We start from the raw sequence: 21,006 nt of genomic DNA, 5'->3' as shown, positions 1-21,006 counted from the left end.
CGTGGAGGCGCCCTGCGGGGCGAGGGCTGCGGGATGTGCGTGTGAGTGCTGGTGTGCGTGCTGAGTGTGCGCGCGCGTGTGTGTGTGTGTCGGCGGGTGCGCGTGGGGGTTGAGCGTGTAAGGCGTGGGGGGTCTGCGGAGTTGGGGTGCCGTCAGTGGGAGCAGGTGGCCGGCTGGGCCGCAGCTCGGGCGGCGCAGAGCGCGAGGTGAGCCGGCGGGGCCGCGCCCCCAGCCCCGCGCCCCCAGCCCCGTGCGGGCGGCCGTCCACGGCGGGCGAGGGTCCCCGGGGCGCGGGGCCGGCCGGGGAGGCGCCTGCCCGCCTCGCCGGGTCACGTGGCGCGGTCACGTGGCGCGGAGCCGGGCCCAGCGGCGGCGGCGGCGGTTGAGGGAGGCGGAGACTCGGCCGAGACGCGGAGGGAGGCGGCGGCGGCGGGGCTGCCGGGGGCGGAGAGGCGCGGAGGAGCGCGGGGCCACCGCACGGCCGCCCGGAGGTGAGGCGGGCGGGAGCCGTCGTCACCGAGCGCCCCGTGCGGGGCGGCTGCGGGCCCCGGGGGCGCCGGGGCGCCGGGCCGGACGCCTGTCCCCTGGAGGCGGGCGCAGTGGGGGCGCGGCGGGCGGGCGGCACCCTGGCGGGAGGGCTGCGGCGCCGGGCGGGGCGGGGGCCGGGGCTCGGCGGGCGGGCGCGGGTCGGCACGGGGCCCCGGGCGCGGAGGGCGGAGGGTGGCGGCACCGCTCGGCTCGCGGCGGCGCTGGCGGCTGTGAGCTGTTTTCGCCTTTTGTTTCAGCGAATCATCCGAAAATGGGGCGAAGGCAGCGCTTGGTGTGCGTGTGCGTGTGCGTGTGTGTGTGTAAATCAGGAGGCGTTGGGCTTGGAGCCATTTTCCCCCCTAATTGTGGAGACAGAAGATCCCTGAAAACGGTTTCCCCGGGGAGACGCGGCTGTGCTCCGCCTCTTCCTCCCCCGCGTGCAGACGGGGTGGCTCCCCCCGCCCGGCCCACCTTCTCTTCCCCCGGTCCAGTCCGGCTCCCTCCCGCCCCCCCCGCCCGGTCCCCGCTGTGGAACCCCCGGGGCTGGCGGGGTGTCTGCAGAGCGGCCCGGTCACCTGTCGTGGCAGCTGCCTGGAAATGCTGGCGCTTCTGCTGTCTGCTCTGTGCTGTTTCCTCGGGCAAATCACGGCGATTCCGCTCGGAGCATCAACCCTTCCTCTTTTCCCTGCGCTGCAAAACAAAGTGCAGGATGCTGGTTCTGAAGTTTGACCCGCTTGGGCCATTAGCAGGGAGAGGTGTCTACTTTGATCTGTCGCACCCCTGCAAGGTTGGAAAGGTGAGGGCCACCTAGCTCTGTGGGAGGAAAGGAGGGTGACACAGTCCTGTTGGGAATGGATGTGACTTAGCTGCTAATCGCCATGGTGATCTGAAAGTCTTCTAACACTTCTCCCCTTGGGGACAAGCACCTTCCCTTACGGGGAGCTGTTTCCCGGATTTCTCTGTTTGGGGGCTCTCCTCCTCTTTGTACTTTGCAGTAGTTCAGCAGCATCCTCAGGATGCCCAGTAGGCAGATTTTTAGAAAAGCACAGGGCAAACCATTTATTTCACAGGTTGTGAAGAATGTAAATATCCGTGGGGGTGGGGAGGAAGTTGCCTTTCATCGTGCCTCTCCTCTCCAGGTCTCAGGTTTCCATTTCTTAGTAGCTGGAGTTTATTTCTTGCAGGCCAGGCCGCTGGAAATGGTGTAGTCCTGTAGAGTGCTTGCCACCAGGCCCCGCAGCGCGAGATTGCTGGGCTTGAGGCTGTGATGGATGGGAAGTGACAGGGCACCTTGCACGTAGCCGCACAGCAACCCAGAGCCGCTGCCCGGTCTCCTGGCCGGCTGGCGGGCAGTTTGCAAGCTGATGTCAACCTTGTGCCCTGAGACTCACATTCAGGCTGGGGGGGGGTCTCAGGTATCCCCCCTTTATTTCTTCATAGTTTACTGTCATGGAAATGAATGTGTGAATAAAGTGTGATTAGCCCCATCTAATATTGAGTTCCTCAATTTAAAGACTAGTAATTAATTGGTCTGAAATAGTTGCTGAGGATGTGAATTTCCTTTAAGAATTTGAAGTGTTCTATGTTAGTAAGGGCTGTGAAAGTTGCGGTGTTTTGACGTGATGGGCGTGGTGGTGTTGACCTCTAATCTAGAGTTAAAGTATGTGGTACGGAGTTAGAGGGATCATGTAGGGGACCGATTTTAACACAATGGAGCTTTCAGACATGGGAGGAGAGTGGAAAGCCAGGATTGCTTCCTGTGCCTGAGAAATAATAATATAATGTATTTGCTACTATATATTTTAAAACAATGACTGCATTGAGAAAAAGACGTGTGTATCAAGTTGAGTTTTCTAGTTTTCATATAGAGCTATAATATAAGAATGTCAATTTGGTTATTCATACTTTTTTCCCACCAAAACTCGGAGTGGAAACAAAATTTTTTTAACCCATAAAAGGCTATGTGGTACTTGAAACCTGTTTTACATTAAACCATCCAACATTGGTGCTGACTGAGGTCTCAAGTAATGAAAGACCAGTGAGAGACATGGCAGCCTGCCTTCCAGCTGAATTTCAGCCCTTCTTCACTAGATAGTGTATAGGACAGTGGGTGACTCCTAGGCTTTCTTTTTGGTTTTACTACAGATTCACTGCGTATTCGAATTCAAGAATGTTTGTTGAGTGCCTACCTTGTGCATGGGTAAGCGAGGACACTTCCTCATCTGTTTCACTGCATGTGCAATGCCAATTACAGTCTCTTTCTGGGTCTCTTCTGTGGATGGAGAAAGATTGAAGATTGAGTGGCCCAACTATGCATGTGATTCTTCAAATGCTTTAGAAATTGGGTAAAACTTCTTTTATGAAATGTTTTGGTTTAGTTATTGCATTGGTTCCTATTTAGGATTCTGTGAAGTAGTTTCAGTGTTACCAAAACCTTACTGAAATTGTACATTTGCCCTTAGTGACACTTCTGAGACTGCAGGGACTGTGTAATTAAAATGTCAAATTTCTTTTAATTTGGCTGGAATAATGTTAACTTAGTTACTACATTTGAACATACTAAAACTACATTTTTTTGGTGATAAGCTATTCGTAACATAAAATTTACCATCTTAACCATTTTCAAGTGTACAGTTAAGTGGCATGAAGTACATTCATGTTGTGCAATCATTACCACCATCCATCTTCAGAACTTTTTCATCTCCCTAAACTAAACTTTGTACCCTTTAAACATAACTGCCCATCCCCTCTTTCCCTGGCCCCTGGCAACCACTATTCTACTTCTGTCTCTGAATGTGACCATTTTAGGAATCATAGGAGTGGAATCATACAGTATTTGTCCTTTTGTGCCTGGCTTATTTCATTTAGTATGATGTCTTCAAGGTTTATCCATGTTGTCACATGTCAGAATTTCCTTCCTTAAGGCTGAATAATATTCCATTGTATGTACATACTGTACTTTGTTTATAAACGTTTTAAATTTTAACATTAAATGTTAACCATGGTAACCTCATGATGATAAGGAGCTCTCTGTGGAAATTATAGATACCTTTGTTTAATTAAAACAGGAAAACAAATTAGTTGTTTATGCACAGTACCTTTTTAAAATATGGGAGCCATGGGGAATAAAGCTAACTGTACGTTATGTCCTGGCTGGGCCCCATCATTTCCCTTCCATGTGGATAGTGACATATGGTCCATCTTTCTGAATTTGTGGCTCATGCAGATGATGTGTTTGTATCCCAGCTGATGTTATAATGGGGTACATCTTGCTGTGTGGAAGTTTATGGGGTTCACCCTGAGGTACAGACTGTACAGGAAGTGCAGGAAAAAGGTCTAATTGTTTCCCTGTATTTACTACTTCCCCCAATCATAAGTTATTTCCCAGCATCCTCCTGCGGTGATAGTTGAGGGTTTTTTTCTTCTTTGTGTGAGTGTATCTTTATGAACTCCTGTTTTAGTATATGTGATGTGTTTCAGTCCATTTCTGTTATTGTCCTTTTGATGCTCAAATTGCCCAACCACTGGGCAGATTGACTTCCTTAGGTTGGCTCCAAGTCCTATGGCATGCCTCTAGTAATCTAGGTAGTTTTCTTGCTTTCTGGTGTGACGAGAAACTTCAGTTTCCTCCTGTACCCTTCCTGTTCCAGACTTAGAATCAGACCAATTTGTAAAAGGAAAAAGAAAAGGAAAAGTAAATGAACCAATAAACATATTAAAATTGTCAATTTCATTAGTAACTAAGTAAATAAAATTAATAGCAAAAATAAAATACCATTTGTTATGTATTGAATGTGTCTTCCCAAAATTCATATATTGAAGCTCTTCCACCAAGCGTGATGGTGTTTGGAGAAGGGGCGTTTGGGAGGTGATTAAAGTTAGGTGAGGTCATGAGGGTGGAGCCCTCGTGATGGGGTTAGTGTCCTTGTAAGAAGAGACATCAGAAAGACCCGGCTGTGCGCAAAGAAGAGGTCATGTGAGCACATAGCCCGATGGCAGCTGCCTTTATGCCACGAAAGAGGAGAGGTCCAGATTGAAACCTACCTGTTGGCCTCAATCTTGGACTCCTCAGCCTCCAGCATTGTGAGGAATGAATCTCTGTTGTTTAAGCCACTCAAGTCTATGGTATTTTGTTATGGCAACCTAAGCCACTGAAGACACCATTTTTCAAATAGTATATTGGTTATATAACTTAGGCTCATTTTAGACCTTACTGGATGTGAAACAATTTGAGAAAGCTTAATATAAAGAATTATGATGATCACTTCTGCTATGCCTTCTCTCGGTAGCCTTCATATTTGGGTATTTCCCAGTTTGGAATGGAAATAAGGATGCTAGTAATTCCCACGGCTGGTGAAGATGGAGGGAAATGTGTACTCTTCGTCTCAGTAGGGGTATAAATTGAAGCATTCATTCTAAATAACTGCTATTATATATCAGGATGTAAACTTTGCATAGTCTAACTCAGCCAGTCCACATTTAGGAATTTATCCTAAAGAAATAATAGGAAAAGTTAGCAAAGATATGTGCATGTAGTACCTAACTTTATACAATTATATAATAAATAACCTTAACTAAGGAATTAGTTAATAGATTACAGTACCTTCTCGGCATGCAGCCATTGAAAATACTGGCATGGAGCTATGTTAACCATTCTGGAGCGATGCCCATGATACACCACTGAGTGAGAAAGGGAGGTTACAGAACTGGAGGTGTAGTGCCTACATGTCACAGGCGTAGAAAATGCTGAGCACCTGGGCTTCGGGGGCCAAAGACCAGGCCTCTGGGGACCTAGGCTTCAGGAACCGCGGATGGACGGCCTGCCTCAGTTGCCACGGTGTCAGAGACTGAACCAACTGGTTTCATTTTCGTGTCATAGGATGCTTGTTTCCTGCAGAGAGAATATGATTGGCCTCGTTTGGGTAATTTGCCCACCCTTTGGCGTGTGTGTGTGTGTGTGTGTGTGTGTGTGTGTGTGTGTAGGGTTCGAATTGCTCTCTGTTCACAGTCTCACAGAGACCAGGTGGAGTGGAGGAGGGGTCATGGGGAGATCTGGGGTACTTTTAACTAAAGAAAGGGCAAGACAACATGGTAGGTGCCCACTACATCTTCAGTTAAAATTAAATTCTTTGCTCAGAAATGTTGAATTCATTCCTGCATCTCCATAAATTACGGCAAACTGATAAACTTGGGCTTTCTTTTCCCTTTAACATTCCTTTTTGGCATGTTAGGGCCTGTACAAGTGGGTCGACTCTGTTTGGTTTCTTGCTTTCATGGGAAATGATGGGTCAAAATTAAAATTTTGAAGTATTCATCGATTTAAAAAATTTTGTTGTTTTCCCCTTTAAATGTGGTTAATTCAGAATCAAATCTATTTCTCTGATGTCAGTAAGGAGGAATACAAGTCTTTGTACTTGTGTCAAGGATACCCACCCAGTCTTGAGAGAGAGTGTTTTAAGAATAGAATTGAAAAGTAGTGTTTATGGAAAGCCTCCAGTAGTAATGGTATAGCAGGTTGTAGAAAGGAGAAAAATTTTGTAGGTGTGCAGGGGCGCTTGCGTGCAAATAGTATAGACTCATTGGGACATCTCTCTTACTGTTACTGTTTTTCATCAGGAGCATAATTAGAGTAAAAATGGATGCGAAAGAGCTTTGAGAAAGATAACATACATGATGATTTAAGATACTAATTTCTCACTTTTTAAAAAAAATTTCTCTTTAAAAATTAAAGACTGAATTTAGACCTTAATGGATGTGAAAGGATTTGGAAATGCATAATATAAGGTATTGTGTTGTTATAGTTATTTCTGCTATTACTTCTGTTCATAGTCTTAATACTTGGATAGCTTCTCCCATTTTGGAACGGGCAGTGTGGAACTATTGGGTTAAAGCGTTTGCTGTATCAGATCCACTTGTGTAGTTAGGGCCAAGAAGTTGGCCTTCTTCATAATTTTTATGACAAGTGTCAACCTTTGCTTTCAAGTCTCAGCTGTTGATCCAGCTAGTTACTGGTTGGAACACTAGGTTCTAAAGGCTCTTTTGTATCTACTTTCAAAAACTATTGCTCAATGTTTTCAAATTCCACTTCAATGTTATAGACAGACTTCACTGGGTTCAGGATTTTCTCATCCTACTAAATGTTTCTTTTATCAGTTTCTTGCGAAAGACAAAGGGAAGATTAGTTTAAACACCCCAGGCAGTTACTCCTGGTGTGTGTGTGTGTGTGTGTATGTGTGTGTGTGTGTGTGTAATTTTCAATCTCTGGCAAGGAAAGACAAGAGTCTTGGGTAGAAAACCCCTTTTGTACCATGTTATCGCCCCTTCCACATACCTTTCCTTCATCTTTGGCTATTAAGAGTATATGTTACCTCCCCAGGGAAACACAAGGCGTTGTTAGTTGATTCCTATGATAAAATAGTAGTGGCAGAGGTCCTTGATTTGTGACAGGCTGAGCTGTTAGTATTGGGATGAGTTTAATATTCATAAAAAGTTGATCAGTAATGATGTTATGTATGCTGAGACTGCAGGATTGGCTTCGAACATCATCAGTTTTATAAGCTTCAGAGAAGTCTCGTAGCCACAAAACCAGATGGACAGATTCAGCGCCATTGGTCAGAATATCAAAACATGCCTCAGAAGAAGTTAGCTTATGCTGTGTATGAAAACCCTGGTCAGCCAAAGCTGACATTTTTAGGTGGCCAGGGGTACTGTTTAGAATTGCTAAATAATCAGAAAGTTTAACTATGTGTTAACATTTGTCAGATGAGAGAAGAATGCCTTCAAAAAATTTGTATCTGGGGGGTGGCCAGTTAGCTCAGTTGGTTAGAGCGGGGTGCTCTTAACAATAAGTTTGCCGGTTCGATCCCCACATGGGCCATTGTGAGCTGCGCCCTCCACAACTAGATTGAAACAACTATTTGACTTGGAACTGATGGGTCCTGGAAAAACACACTTAAATAAATAAAAGTTTAAAAAAAATTAAAAAAATTCATACCTGGATTTAATTTCTATGAGCGAAAGAAGCTTAAGGAGGATGGGTCTTGAGGACGGACAGCCAGGTGGATGAATGTGGTTAAAACTCAGGTCACATTTTCCAGCGCTTACCAATAGTTTGAACCGTCTTCATTTTTGTTCTTGACATCTTTTCTCATGAAATGAGAAGCACAGTTTTGTGTTGACTGTGTAGGAATTTCACTATTCTGAATGAGTTTTCGGATATCGGAATAATGAAATAAATTCTGTAATATTTGAAATGCTTGGAATAAAATACGACTCTTCATAAAAGATTTAAAGCTCACAGTTTGCTTATCTTATTCCAATAGTAGTAATTTTTAATACTGTGACAGAAGTGAGAATGAAAGTGGCACACGTATTGTTTTGTCTCCTTACTCAGCTTTGATTCCAAGGGACTTGGGAATAAACTCGGTAGACTGAGGCGTGCCCAGAATCTCTCCATTATAGTTTACTAGCGCATCAGAGGATTTATGGCCTCCCGTTTATGTTTGATTTTTGCATCTCCCTCCGTCTCACCGTTCTAATGGCTACGGCAGCCAGGACTCTGTTATCAGTGGAAAGCAACATGCCGATATTTGAGGTCCACAAGTAATCTCCATAATTCAATTTTATCTAATTATGTCAGTGTTTAATTTTAATCACTACCAAACCTTTTCTGGACCATTGACAAGCTGCATGATTACATTACTATATGGCATAGACTTAAGTTTTTGATCAGTTAAAATTCATGTTGTTTTGAAAAATTTCATGATACAGTATAATGAATTGGATTTGTATCTTATGTGTATTTATGTTCAAGAAATGTGATACAGAAACATTAAGTACCATTGTAGGTCCCTCCTAGGCTAACGATGCTTTTCTTTACAGAGGTCTAACAGTGTTCTGTAAGGTGCTTTGAAATCAGCCTTCTAGGAATTTAATGGAATATATTTATTGTAGAGAAGTAGAGAAGTCTCAAGGTTGATGATGGTTCAGAAACGGTGTATCATTTTTAATTCTGAGAGCCATGGGCTATCACAGTGTCTTCCCTTTCGTAGCTTTCTGTGTTTTGCAAATAACTGTGGTCTCCCTGGTTGACTAATGGTCATAGAAATGGAATCTCCTTGGCTGTCCGTTGCCTGTGTTCAAAGGGTGAAGAAGTTCTTTCTCTTTCACATGACATGGAAAGATGTGCGTGAGCTTGGCTTTGGGGAATTGATCTATTTCTTCGGTGTATGTAAGACGGCAAAGACTTTTTGTATGAAATAAGGTAAGCACTGTCATGTGAAAGGTGCCAATAATCTCTAGAGGTCAGTTTAAGATAATTACTTCCATTTTTACTGACCTTTCCATTTCAGTCAGTTATTTTCAAATCTTTTACTTGATTGTTAATGACTATCAAAATTGGTTTGAGGTGAATCTCCTTTGCTAATGGGCAGTAAAGGGGCCCCAAAGTGAGTGTCTGAAGAAGGAGGCATGCTGGGGAGTCATTTACAAATTAGATCATGAGTGAGCTTCTAGAAGTTAACATTGGGTATAACTTCATTTTGTGTCTATCTGGTCTTAAGTACTGTTTTTTACTTCATAATGTTTTTTTGAGAAGTGAACTATCCTGTAGTGTAGGAAAAAACTCCAGATAAGTAAGGCAGTAAAAATCTGCGAAAGATTTCTGGAAGAAAATAGTTAATCAACTGCGGTGCAAACTTGTAGCTACTGAATTTTTAGTCCAGTGGTTTTAATCATGGGCCCACATTCTCTGTGACAAATATTTTGTTTCTTGGCTCTATACTGTTTTATTTGTGGGTCTTTGACATTGCATGAGAGTTACGACTTTCTGCTTCTTAATTTTTAATACGATAATATGACTAATAGTTAATACAATTCTAACTGACTTCATATAAACTATATGTATATGGGGATATCTTGAAAGAAGTATATTATCTGGTCCACTTCTAAATTTAAAAACAGAGAAATAACAATACCAAAACATTACTGAGATAGGTTGATTCTAATTAAAACTGCTGACTTAGAGGTTACTGTATTTAAAAAGGTGCTTTTTCTTTGAATAGGTGAGCCTCTCTGGAAATCCGGGTAAATGGGGTTGCAGATGGGAGGTGACTGCCCACCTGTGGTGAATGCTTTTTCTGCTTCCTTCCTTCTGTTCACCTGATTGTCTGGTGCAAAACTGTGAGTCTAGTTTTGACATGTAAGATCTTTGCACACGTTAGACTTTTCTTAGGATTTCGCTTCTGGTTGTGGTTTGACTCATTTTCACTATTGTGGGCACCAAGTAGCTAAGCTTGACATGCTGGGCTCATGAAGAGGAAAAGAGTTTTGGATTCTAGAAGGAGACTTTGGCTAGGAGTGGTCAGACAAATTAAACAGGAGGTAGCTGCCTCTGCAGAAAGCTGCACTGAAGCTCTGCTTTCTCTAGTAGAACTCCTAGGCTAGTGGGATTGGGAGGCAGCGGACAGGCTGGGAAAACGTGGTTTCAGGAGACTCTGAATTCAAGTTTAGACATGGCATAGATTTAACACGTGTGAAAGCAGTTGTAGCAGATAGAGCACCTAGGCATGTCGGGCCCCCCACTTTCTAATAAAAAGTTTACTGTGTTATGGACACTTAACTCCTGTGTGCATGTTATAAATATTTCACCAGTTTGTTGCCTTTTAACTATCACTCTGCTCATGACATATTTCGATGTATAAAAGTTTAAATTTTCTATGTAGTGAAGTCTCAGTCTTTTTTCCATTGCTTCTGTTATATTTTGATGGTTTGCTTAGAAAGTCTTCCCATGGAGTATTTTTTCCCTTCCTCCCTCCCTCCCTCCCCCCCGGTCTTTTAAGCAAACAGGTGTTTTAAACTTTTTAAAATAAACTTATTTTAGAATAGTTTTGGATTTCCAGAAAAAGTGCAAAGATAGAACAGAGTTCCCATATGCCCTTTACCCAGTTCCCTCCAATGTTAACATTCTTTATAACTATAGGACATTTGTCAACACTAACACGTTAACTCTCCTCCAGACTTCATTCAGATTTCACCAGGCTTTTCACTAATGGCCTTTTTTCAGGGCACCACACTGCATTAGATGGGGTAGATTTAAAGAGGCTGGACCACAAATGGCAACATGCTCTGTGGAGTAGCTGTGCTCCAAACACTGCATTTGCGTAGAACGTGGCAGTTTTATAGTCACAGAGTCCTCACATGTAATTCCTATGGAAAATATTCGTGATCATTGTCTTGTGAGACATACTGGCCCCTAGGAAGCGTCCGTCTTGGCAGTGGCACTGTACTGCATGTGTGAACCACATGGAACTTGGGCATAGAAATGCCTCAAACTATCTAAACTGACAGTTGCTGCTTCCATTTCCATTCATTGTAAACCCCTGAAATGGCTTTGCTCTCACACTGTTGCCTCATTCTTCTTTTGCTTCGACAGAGTGGAAAAGCAGGATATGTTGTGGATTTGAAGTCTCGTAGAGAAGGGCACCGTCGCTGTGAGGACGCTCGCATCGGAATAACCCAGAATATCACTACTGTCACCCTCCAGAATCTTGGTGCTGGGCCTCACCAGTCTTTCAACTTTGTTGCCTAGATGAAGTGTTGTAGCTAACGAATAAACTGTGGTTGGCATAGGTAATGCATGTCTTTCGATAGGTTTGGCAATCTCTGTGGCTTACTTGCTCTCTTGTGGAGACAGATGAACAGAAGAGGTGGGGAAGCCAGGCAGGAAGTTAGGTAGAACAAGCCATGTTGGCTTCATGCCTACACGACCTGGTAAAAGTGACATTAGCAGGGAGTAGGGTTTCCAGGTGGGAATTCCCACTTGTTCTTGGGAATTTTTTTTTGCTTTCCCGTTCCTGAATCCCGAGATATAAACTGTTTTCTGTTCTCCATGATGAATCGTTTCCACAAAGTGACGGCGGATACTACCAACCACCTGGGTTCAAGGAGCTGATTTTCCCGATTTCCTGACCAGCTTTTCTCGGGATTCGGGAACGGAAAAGCGAAAATGATTCCCGAGAACGGGTGGGAATTCCCGCCTGGAAACCCTAGCAGGGAGGCCCTATATGCCTCTGAACTTCTCTCCACAGGCTTCACAACTCACCCATCAGTGTGAGCTGGGCGGGGCTTTCTCACGGGTGACCTGGAGCTTCTACTTGTGCATGCAGATCAGTCTCCCGTCCTCACCAAAAACTCTTTCAAACTTTCTTCATCTTTTTCACTTGGATCCCCCCAGTCTTTCTATTTACAAAGCAGTGAGACTGTGATTGCTGTGCGTGCTTGAGGAGGAGAGCTCAATGACGGCACAGGACGAGGACCCTGGCTTTGGTTTCTACGTACCTGTATGACCATTTCTGCGGCATTGCTATAGGTCATATTGGAAAGCTTCCAGCAAGTCACAGGTGACTCAGTAATAATATTTACAGTGGTGCACCTAGAGATAGGAGTCAGCCTTTATTTTCTCGGAGCTTCCTCTGCGGCTTGTGACTTTTTCCATCGCCACCAATATCATTGCTTTCATATACACAACACAGTTTACAGAGCCTGCTCCCTCATAAGCCATTTTATTTGGTCTTCACAGCAACCTCGCACATTATGTCATGTACACATTTTCTTATCTTACGAGAAAACCGAGGCCAAGATATTTGCCATGAAGAAGTACAGGGTATAAAGGCAGAATCTGATTTAGTCAGAGGGTCAGAGATGGCGTCCCTGAGGAAATGCAGAGGCCTTGTGAGAGAGCGCTGTTTTCATGCTGGGCCTCGTATCCCACGTTTAAGGGTTTTGGTCTTTATTGCAAGAGCAGAGCCATTGCAGGTTTCATTCCTGGGGCGGGGCAGGCGTACAGTGAACTACAGTTAAGCTGCTCCTGCTCAAGAAGACCTCGGCCTAACATTCCCGAGTCAGGCAAGGAACAGGCCCTGGATTAGCAGGTACATCCAGAAAGCACAGCGTCTCTGCGTGGAATCTGAGCAGGCAAATAATCTAGATTCTTTTCTTCCTCCTTGCCCGTGTGTGTGTGTGTGTGTGTGTGTTTAACACACACTGAGGCAGCTTTCATGTTAAGTTTGATATAATTTGTGAACAGTCTGTCATCCTCTTAATGTTTGATCATTTAGGTTAAAAAATTGCAGCCCAGAAATCCATGTTGGGTTATAAAAACACGATAGACGGTTTCATTGTAAATAAAATTTAAAGATGTAGTAATGTGTCTGAAATTGAACTTTTAGCATCTCCAAAGGTTTTTCTCCAGGTTTGATACAGTAAGATTTGCTCTGATTCTCATACATACGGATATATTAGCAAAACTGGATTACATCCCAGTGTAGTCAGGCGGGAAAGCTGCCTGAACCGTAGAGTGGAGCTGCACTGGAAGCCGCAGGATTCCTGTCGTTATATTAGGATGTGCTGTGGTCCCTCTCTATGTTTATTAATTAGTGGAGTTGTAATGAGACTTCCCCCCCCATGCTTTTAAGGATGCTGATCAGTGGGCATCCACGCAGGATTTTAGTTGTGTTTGGGAGCCTTCTGCGTACAGGTGGGAGGGATCCGTGTTTCAGGTGGCGGCAGGCGAGCCTCCCGCCAAGTTGGCATGAGGGGAACAGGACTCTTCTGGGTTGCCATCTGTTTGTGGCGGATAGGAAACCAGCAGTGACTTCGGAGGAGTTTATGTTGAAATACTTAGGAATTAGTAATGTTAAGGCCATGCTGATCAGGTACTAGGAGGGGGGGAAATAGACTGTGTGGCCTGAGTTTTCGTTATTACTAATCTCAGGAGACAGATGCCTGGGTTTAGTAGCCCCCGCTCCTGCTCCCCTAAACCACAGCTCTTTTCTGCCCGTGCAAACTGACCACCCACATCAGCCCCAGTTCTGTACTGAGTTGCCCATGGCAAGGGGATGACTTATTTACATGACTGTCACCCGTAACACCGGACATGGTGTTTGCCACTGAGGGGGTTCAGCCTGTCTTTGTAACTCTTTTTTTTTTTTTTTAAAGATTTTATTGGGGAAGGAGAACAGGACTTTATTGGGGAACAATGTGTACTTCCAGGCCTTTTTTCCAAGTCAAGTTGTTGTCCTTTCAGTCTTAGTTGTGGAGGGCGCAGCTCAACTCCAGGTCCAGTTGCCGCTGTTAGTTGCAGGGGGTGCAGCCCACCACCATCCCTTGCGGGAGTCAAACCGGCAACCTTGCTGGGGACACGCTCCAACCAGCCATCTGGGAGCTCAGCGGCAGCTCAGCTCAAAGTGCCGTGTTCAATCTTAGTTGCAGGGGGCTCAGCGCACCATCCCTTGCAGGACTCGAGGAATTGAACTGGCAACCTTGTGGTTGAGAGCCCACTGGCCCATGTGGGAATCGAACGGGCAGCCTTCGGAGTTAGGAGCATGGAGCTCTAACCGCCTGAGCCACCAGGCCGGTCCCCTTTGTAACTCTTTTAATGTGTCATGTTTTTTGTTGTTTTTTTAAATTGCAGTAAAACACATGTAGCAAAATGTACCATTTGAACCATGTATAGGGTGTACCGTTCAGTGGCATTAAGTATATTCATATTGTCGTGTGACCATCTTGATGGTGTTTTAACCAAGTACTTTTACGTACAGTTGTCTCTCTGTATCCTCAGGGATTGGTCCCAGGACCCCTACAGATACCCAATCCACAGGTGCTCAAGCCCCTTGTAGAAAAGGGTGCAGTGTTTGCATGTAACTGTGTTAGTATGTCGGCTACACAGTGGGTGCCTGTACCGCACTTCATTCGTGTGGATTGAGTGGAGTGCTTGGTGCGTGGCAAATTCAAGTTTTGCTTTTTGTAAGTTACTTGGATTTCTTTTTTTAATATTTTCAAACTACAGTTGGTTGAATCCATGGATGCGAAACCTGCAGATGTGGAGGGCCGACTGTACTTAAAAATAGCAGGTGCTACTTCTCCATGTACCAAACTGTATAGAACAATCATCAGCATGCTCTGTTGTGATGCCCTTTGGCTTTTCAGCTCGTATTTACTTCCTTCCATGTGGGAGCCGACTAGGTGAAGTGCAGGTGTTGGGGCCCCATTTCTCTGGTTTGGTTTGCTGCTCTGCTCTCCAGGCCCAGTGATTTCATGGTGTCTGAAAACTTTGCCCTGTTTCTTCTGTATTATACTGTAAAGCCAGGATGTGGAATAGAGGACAGCTCACTTCCCCTTTAACCCAGCACTACTTGGTAGGTTAACTAGAGGTGACTTGTGGTGGCCTGGTGACGATATGTGAGGTTGGAGTGACGCTGTCGTCCGCCACAGCAGTCCATTCTGACGTCCGCCTGCCGCTGGCTGCAGCCCCTGCTGGGTGCAGCCTGCCAGCTGCAGGTTTCTCTCTCGCCTCTTGCCAGTCAGCAGAAAGGGCTGGAGAGCCGTCTGTTAGTTAGGAGGTTCTTGGTGATAAGGGAGAGACCGCACTGAACTCACATCTACAGAAAAGGGAATTTATGGGGAGGATTCTGGGCTGTCTGCTGGAATGTCGGCAGGGATACGGCTGGCCTCAGGTCAGACCCGGGACCGGAATGCTCTGAATGGGCCGGGAAGCTCTTCCCTTCTCTCTCGCTTCCCCGTCTCCAAGCTTTTCTCAGCACAGACCAGTATCCTCGGCTCCTTGGTCCAAGAGGCAGACGTGGCTGCCAACACCCAGGTTTTTCATATTCTGATCCAAGTGTCTTGACAGAGACTACTTTCTCTGTGTTCCAGAAAATTCTGGACTTCTGAGAGGAACTGCTGAGTGGTTCTAGAAGACGGTGATTCCCATGGTAGCTGGGGAAGATGGAAGCAGTTAAAGAGGTCGTTAAAGGTTGAGCAGGAAGGACATCCCTGCTAGCTACATTTTCTGAGTGGAAGGGACACCCCGATGGTTAACAATCGTGAACTGACCTAGGCTGCAAAGGCACCTCAGGTTTGCATTCGAAACGAAACCCAAACAAAGTCCTGCCACCACCACTACCAGGTAAGGTGAGAAGATGAGCCTGCTGAACAAATTCTGGAATTACTTCTTAAAAACTTAAATTTCTGTTTTAGTTAAATAAATTATAGCCTATTTTTATATCAGCATTGTTTGAACTCAGAGAAATTGTGGTCAAAGTTTAATTAAGCATTGTAGTTTGATGTGGTAAATATATTCCTGAAAATCTGAGTATAAATAAAATAATTTAAATTAAATTACATTTTATTTATTTATTTTTTTACTTTTTAAAAATTTATTGGGGTGACAATTGTTAGTAAAATTACATAGATTTCAGGTGTACAATTCTGTATTACATCGTCTATAAATCCCATTGTGTGTTCACCACCCAGAGTCAGTTCTCCTTCCATCACCATATATTTGATCCCATTTACCCTCATCTTTTACCCCCCACCCCATTTAAATTACATTTTAAATGCACAGGGAGAGCTTGCTGTTAGAAGGAAGGAATCCTTTTGTGAACCTTTTTCTAAAATCTACTAATTGTACTGTGGAAATTTGAATCTTCCTGTGTCACTTTGACTTAAACCAAAGTGTACAAAAGGACTGTCCTTCCTTGCTGTCATTATCTCTTCAGGGTCACCACTCCACTGGCAGATCACACACTCCACTGATTTCTGAGGCTTTGACAAATAGCTGTTCCTCTGTTAGTCGTGTGGTTACACACATAGGTCCCCTGTATGAATCTGAGAACCCTCTAAGATTCGGAATTAAATTGGGATTGAATACCCTGTGTGAATGGTGAACCTATATGCAGTAATCCAAGGACATTTGAAAGTAGCATTTAGCGATTGCAAGGTGAAGAAAGAGTGATCTGACAATTATGGGAATTAGTGCCATTTGGGAATTTGGGGGTTTATGAATGCACTGGCTCATTGTCTTTTCAAATGCGTAGGATCTGCTTTATTTGCACCTCAGTCGTAAAGGTGGTTTTGTGTGCGTTTGACTTAGTAATGCATTTAGAAGGAAAACCAAAACAGTTTTCCCTCCTCAGAACAGGTGGTTTGTGTTGAAGTATGACTTTTTAGTGGGCTTGAAGGGGATTCGGATTAGCACCTGAATAAGCACTGCTGCAATGGAAGACACCTCTGGAAGGCTGCTCTGACATGCCTCTCACTCTACTAAATTTCCTTCCTGCAAAAGGGTGGGAAACGTTATTCTAAAACAGTGCAGAAAGAGCCCTGCTGTGGAATGAAAATTGGGAGTTCTGCATGTCGGTGACGGGAACCCCTTTTCTCCTCTCCTGTGGGTCCTTTCTACATACCCTGGCGGGGATGCCCCTGAAACGTCATGTATTAGATAGACTGTCTTGAACCGTACTACCTCTCATCAAAAATGCAGAGCTGGGAGCTCTGAGGACCGAGGAGACGCAGTGCTTTCAAAATGGCGTTAGAAGTAATAATGGAAAAACAGAGAACATGTGGGAGTGGTGCCTTATGACAACACAGAAAAACATCTAACCTTGTAAATTTGACATGGCACCATCTTTTAGTTGATAAAGCATGTTGCATTCTTCAGAGCATTGTTAGATGTTTCACCTTTGGCCTTTACTTGTTGATAAGATGATAAGGGGTAGAGCAAATAGTTGTCCATTTTCTGATGGGAAAGCTGTTTGGGAGGAGCTGTGCAGCACTGGAGGTTTCCCAGCCGCTCACCAGCGGAGACACCCGGATGGAACCCGTCTTCTGAGCCCTGGTCACATGCTTTTCCCATTTCACTTTCCCTGCCCGTCCTTTTGAAAATAGATTTTATTTGATGATAACCTTATTTACTTACTTATTTCGAGCCCAACCCTCTCCCACAAAAGAGTTGGAGTAGCTTTAAAGTAATGACTAAGAAGGAAGTTATGTTGGTAGAAAATTTTGGCTCAAATAAGTTTCTTCTTAAGCTTTAAAAGTGAGGATGAGAAGAAAACTGTTTATTTGATTAAAATTAAATCCTCTGGGTGCTCTGAGCTCTTCCCCAGTTTTTCAGTCATTGCACAGCCCCAAAATATGAAGCATATATAAAACCTTTTATTTTGCCCCAAATTTAGGATTATATGAATGGAGAAAGGGTAATAAATGAGAGAGATTTGTGGTAACAGATGTCTTAGCTTTGCTCTTTTGGTACTACACTTAGTGTGTCAATTTTTAATGTCAATTTTTAATTTTTAAGCATAAAAAGCAGCAACATATTGCAGTACATTTGTAAAATGGAGGAAAATCACCTGTAGTCTCCACCATTATTAGAAATCTTAAGCACAGCATTCTTTTGAATTCTTTTCTCATATACATTCCGTAGTTATAATCAAGACTACAAACACCTCTGTGTGCCTTTTTTTTTTTTTTTAAAGATTTTATTGGGGAAGGGGAACAGGACTTTATTGGGGAACAGTGGATTTTCCAGCATTTTTTTTTCCAAGTTAAGTTGTCTTTTCAATCTTAGTTGTGGAGGGCACAGCTCAGCTCCAGGTCCAGTTGCCGTTGCTAGTTGCAGCGGGCGCAGCCCACCATCCCTTGTGAGACTCGAGGAATCGAGCCAGCAACCTTGTGGTTGAGAGGACGCACTCCAACCAACTGAGCCATCCGGGAGCTTAGTGGCAGCTCAGCTCAAGGTGCCGTGTTCAATTTTAGTTGCGGGGGGCAGAGCCCACCATCCCTGTCGGGACTCGAGGAATTGAACTGTCAGCCTTGTGGTTGAGAGCCCACTGGCCCATGTGGGAATCGAACCGGCAGCCTTCGGAGTTAGGAGAACAGAGCTCCAACCGCCTGAGCCACCAGGCTGGCCCCCCTCTGTATGCTTTTTAAAATTTAAAATAGCATAAGCATTTTTCATGTTTCTATATGGTCTTCATGATTATACTTTTTTACTGTGATAAATATATTGCATAAAGTGTACCATTTTAAAATGTACAATTCAGTGACATTAAGAACATTCACATTGTTGTGCAAACGTCACCGCCATCCATCTGTAGAACTTTTTTTGTCTTCCCAAACTGAAACTCTGTACCTGTTAAACAGTGGTCTCCCATTCCTTTCCACCCCTGTCCTTCCCACCCCCCAGCTCCTGGTCCCTGGCAGCCACCCTTCTACTCTGTCTCTGAGTTTGACTACTCTAAGTACCTCCAAAGTAAAATCACACAATATTTGTCTTTTGGTGTCTGGATTATTTCACTCAGCATGATGTCTTCAAGGTTCGTCCATGTTGTAGCATGTGCCAGAATTTCCTCCCCTTTTAAGGCTGAATAATATTCCACTGTATTTATATACCACATTTTGTTATCCGTTCATCTGTCGATGGACACTTGGGGAATTTATACTTTTTTGAGGACTGTATAATATTCCACTGAGCACATAAATCAAAATATACTTTAGTGTTTGACTATTACGGGATATTTGGGTTGCTTCTAATTTGGGGCTGTTTTAAGATAAAGATATAATGGATATCATTCTACTTTTTTATCCTTCTTTTGCATGGTTATACAAATACTGAGGTTCAGTTTTGTTTGCTATTTACTGAGTTAGAGTGTAGGCTGAACTTGTGGATGAAGAGAATTTGGGTGTGTGCTAAATAAGATTCATTACTGTGCATTTTTATTGAATACACCTTAGCTTCGTGAGGAAGGGCCATCTAAGGAATCCTTACACTCAGCAGAGTGCTACCTCAATGAGAGAGCATAATGCACTGGTTTATGCTATCAGAAATGACTGACATTTCAGTAGTTGAAGAACAGATCTCCAGATACCATTCAAGAAGAGTCTATGGACTGATTAATAGATTCTACCAATCTTTGGGAATAAAACATGTCCAATGCCGAAACTGTAATTTTTGCAAGGCCTAGAGGTCGTGCTGGGGAGGAATTGGCATCTCTGTTCCTATTTTCAGTGTTCTCAGTCCCTGGTATGTCTGTGAACACAGAGCTAGCGTGAAAGATGTGACTGTTGACCTCAAAGATCTTACATCCAGGTTAGTATGGCAACATGTCAGACAGTTAGAAAACCCAACAACTGAGGGCTAAGAGGAGCCAGCCTGGGCTCATCCAGTAATCTAGGCAGGCTTCACTAGCTTTTTAGACTGTTGTCTGAAGGAAAGGGAGGCCCCAGAAAGCTTCCAGAAGAGGATCCTGCCCTCCCTGTGTCCCGCTGCTGGTATGTTGGGCGTCTGTACAGCTCGTGGCCATCTAATAGGGAGTCTTGCAGGTCATGAGGAAATGGCACTCCCTCTCCAGCCGGCTCGTTGCTGTGGCTCTGCAGCGTCACTGGAGTGTTGCTCCCGGCCCACGGCGGCACCCCGGGCCTGCCATGTCCGCCTCCCGTGTCCCCTCACCGTCCCCGCCTAGGTGGCCGCCACCTAACGCCCTGTACTTGAGGGTGGTGTGCTTGCCTGTGCCCGGCTGGGTTAAGGCTCTCTGGTACTTTTCTATCAATCTAACCCCATCTACTCCGTGTCTTTTAGAAATTCCTCAAGGGCCTGTCAGCGGTTTCTGTCTTTGTTTGCTGCAGATTGTTTTTTGTTCTTTTATATTTGTTTGATCGTTTTAATGGGAATTTGGGAGCAGGAGTAGTAAACACATAGGGCTCATTCATCATCTTGAATTTATTCTTGTGTGTTATGTTTTCCTATTTTGCTGAACTCGCTTAATAGTACTAATTTCATTTAATTCTGTTGAGTTTTCCAGATGGAAAATTATATTATTTATAAATAAGGATGATTTTTGGCTCTTCTTCTTTAATACAACTTTTTTTTCCTGCTGTCATAATGCACTTCCTGGAATTTCTGGAGTGATATTGAATAACATATTGGTGGACATCTTTGATTAATTCTCACCTTAGCCAGACTGCCTTTAGCACTGTTGGTTTTAATTACTTTCTGCGTATTGCCAAATTGCTTTCTGGAAAGATGGACTAAAGTTGGAGTGTGTGTTTCAGTCACATCCTCACCAATGATGAGTGACCAGAGTTTGGGAAGGCTCATCCTAATCTGTGATTCTGTCATTTCAATATTAAATTTGGGTTCTGTCGTTTGTTATTTGCTCTAGAAATTGTGGAATCCATGAGAATGGTCAGAGTTGGCCTCCACTCAGACATCGTTTTATTCTCATTAAATAGTGCGTACAACTTTCCCTCCCTATTCCAAGGCAACACGGGTATGGAGTGGAAATGACTGTTAATCCTGGCAAGTTTGGTGGAAAATGTATGGGCCTTGGAGTCAGGTATTAAATATTAGCTCTGTTAACAGCCTGGTGTGTTTCGGTAAGCTTAACTGAAACTCTTTGAGCTTTGGTTTAGTTATTTGTAAAATGGGTTTTGCTGCCTCACAGGAAGGCTGTTACCGTGGAATAAGATGCGAGTGAGCTCTCTCCCCGGTGGCTCATTAGCACGCTAAGGCCATTCTGCAAGAATTGTCAAAGATTTTGGTAGACTTTAATTTTAATCAGAGATCAAGTTTTACCTTTTCCCCACATGATTCTTTGTGTCATTTTAATTTTCAAATTGCAATCAGGGTGAATGTTTTTA

The 21,006-nt window shown here is 44.1% G+C and overlaps 1 protein-coding gene across 4 annotated transcripts in view; it reads left to right on the top strand.

Annotated features, from left to right (window-relative positions):
* The first annotated feature begins 366 nt into the window (after positions 1-366).
* TULP4 (TUB like protein 4) overlaps positions 367-21,006 on the top strand; it is a 206,737-nt gene continuing 186,097 nt past the window's right edge. Inside the window, exons 1-2 of one of the 4 annotated variants that reach the window (XM_081038280.1) lie at positions 410-491; positions 15,241-15,493. The gene's annotated coding sequence lies outside the window, so the exon portion shown is untranslated. Of the gene's footprint in view, positions 492-1,283; positions 1,325-15,240; positions 15,494-21,006 lie in introns of those variants that run through there. The other 3 variants (XM_081038283.1, XM_081038281.1, XM_081038282.1) reach the window with 3 other exon arrangements.

The sequence above is a fragment of the Rhinolophus hipposideros genome, assembly GCF_964194185.1.
Source record: "Rhinolophus hipposideros genome assembly, chromosome: 3".
In the NCBI taxonomy this organism is placed as follows: Eukaryota; Metazoa; Chordata; class Mammalia; order Chiroptera; family Rhinolophidae; genus Rhinolophus; species Rhinolophus hipposideros.
The sequence above is the reverse complement of the archived record's forward strand: the minus strand, read 5'-3'. Positions and strand labels throughout refer to the sequence as shown.